Raw genomic sequence first — 2,500 nt, forward strand, 5'->3', positions numbered from 1 at the left:
CGTGAAAAATAGGAATATATTAGTTAAATGAAAAGCGTTCGTTAATACCGTGAGGATTAAGGGTGCCGATTTGAAAGATGAATTTTTGTTCCAGATTCTTGCGGCTTTCCGTCGTACCTAGATGTAGGGAAAGGCCGCAGATAGCCATGTGTTTTTTGGAGTGGTTAGGCAGATTAAAATGGCGAGCGACTGGCTTAGATACATCCTTGTCATTCTTTTCAACATCGCGAAGGTGTTCGCGGAATCGGTCACCTAGTCGTCTACCTGTCTCACCAATGTATAATTTATTACATAACGTACAAGTTATGCAATATATGACATTTGCGGAGGTACATGTGAAACGATCGCTGATCTTAACAGATCGCTTAGGTCCCGATATCTTGCTAGTGTTAACAATGAAAAGACAAGTTTTGCATCGTGAGCGCGCGCATTTGAAAGTGCCGGGTTGCTCGTTAGTTTTGAGGGCGCTTTTAACTAAAAAGTTGCCTACGTTTTTGTCGCGTTTGAATGAAATAAGTGGAGGTTGCGAAAAGATTCTACCAGTCTCGAGATCATTTTGGAGTAATTTAAAATTACTAAGAATGATGCTTTTGACTGCGTGATTATGAGGATGGAAAGTGAGGGTGAATGGAATTCTGTCATTCTTATCTTTTTGTGACGTTTGTAGTGATGACTGTCGATCAAATTGTTGGGCGCGATGATGGCCCGCTTTGACCACAGAGACAGGATAGCCACGTTTTTCGAAGAACTGGCACATCTCCTCTGATTTGCTGGAAAAATCGGAGTCATCACTGCATAGACGTCGAAGTCTAAGAAATTGAGAATAAGGAATGGAGTTCTTGACATGTGATGGATGTGACGATGAATACAACAAATAACTGTGTGAATCGGTAGGTTTGTAGTGCACACTAGTACTTAGCACGTTGCCTCTAATAGAAACTTTGATATCTAGGAAAGCCAATGAAGTTTCCGAAATTTCCCAGGTATATTTAAGAGCCGGATGAAAAGAGTTGACGGAGGTTATAAATTGATCGAGTTCTTCTCTGCTGGATGAAATAGCGCCGATGCAGTCGTCGATGTAGCGGCCGTAGAGTTCAGGTTTGGGGCCGTTGTACTGATTAAAAAATTGGTCTTCAACATATCCTACAAAAAGATTGGCATAGCTAGGTCCCATTCTTGTGCCCATCGCTACACCATTAATTTGTTTGTAATAGTTGCCGGCGAATGAAAAACAGTTAAGCGTTAAAACTAGTTCGGCAAGGCGGAGGAGCGTTTCTGAGCTAGGTTCTTTGACAGTGCGTTGATCGAAAAAGTGTTTAAGTGCTTGAAGACCTTCGCTATTAGGAATGACTGTGTATAGAGATGTAATGTCCATGGTGAAAATAAGTTTGTCTTGGCCGGAGAAATTGAAATCGCGGAAAATTTGTAGTGCGTGTGTACTGTCTTTAATGTATGATGGCAAAGATTTGACGATAGGCGTCATAATCCTGTCTAAGTAGCTAGAAATGAGTTCGGTAGGGCAAATACAGGCAGAAACGATAGGGCGACTTGGGTTGTTGGGTTTGTGAATTTTAGGCAAGAAGTAAATGCACGAAGTTCTAGGGGTGTTGATGATGAGATTAGTGGCAGTGTCCGGTAATTGTTGATTAACTATAAGATTTTGAATGGTGTCTTTGACAAGTTTTTGATTTTTAGAAGTGAGATCTTTAGGGATCTTGGCATAAAACGAGGTATCCGAAAGTTGCCGCAAAGCTTCTTTTTGGTAAAGGTCGGACGGCCAAACAACTACCGCGCCGCCTTTGTCGGCCGATTTGACAACTATGCCGTTGCGTTTACTAAGATTTTTAAGCGCCGCCCACTCTTCCGAGGAAAGGTTGTAAAATTTAGTGTTGCGATTGAATTTAAGTTTATGAATGTCGTGACGGCATTTTTTGGCGAAAAAATCTAAAGAGGCAAATTGTCCCTCTGGGGGAGTCCATTTGGATTTGCGAACTTGAAGTGTTTCAAAAATATCTTTATTAGAAGTGTCCGAATCGTCCTCTTTGTCGTGAAAAAAGGCTTTTAACTGAACGCGGCGAAGGAACGCGGCGAAGAGATTCCCAAGTTTCTATTTTTTGCCGGCCAAAAGTTGAGAGACAAAGAACGGGATTTTGAAGATGAAGGCTTTCTCAACAAAATCCCGGTTTCTGTTTTAAATTTGATCAACTACAAGTTCCGTCCCTACCACTTTGAAATTGAAGAAAAAGTGACCTTATTTTGTATAGAAAGACGCACTCATTTGTATTCAGGAGCTTATTAGTGCTTGTAAGAAACTGTCAACAGAACAACAAAGAGCGGGTAATGAAAGATACGTATTTCAGCAATTTAAAAATCTACTTTTCAGGCCAGTTCATTGAATGAAAGTACTGTCCTTTTCACTCTGAAAACTTAATGGTTGCATTCTGTTTCAAAATGGCGCTCGGGCCATTGTTCGAAGGTTTGACTCTGCATAACAAAAGAT

The 2,500-nt window shown here is 40.9% G+C and overlaps 1 long non-coding RNA gene across 1 annotated transcript in view; it reads right to left on the minus strand.

Annotated features, from left to right (window-relative positions):
- LOC137999159 (uncharacterized) overlaps positions 1–2,500 on the minus strand; it is a 13,204-nt gene that overhangs the window by 2,958 nt on the left and 7,746 nt on the right. The window lies entirely within an intron of this gene.

This window comes from Montipora foliosa, chromosome 4 (genome assembly GCF_036669935.1).
Source record: "Montipora foliosa isolate CH-2021 chromosome 4, ASM3666993v2, whole genome shotgun sequence".
NCBI lineage: Eukaryota > Metazoa > Cnidaria > Anthozoa > Scleractinia > Acroporidae > Montipora > Montipora foliosa.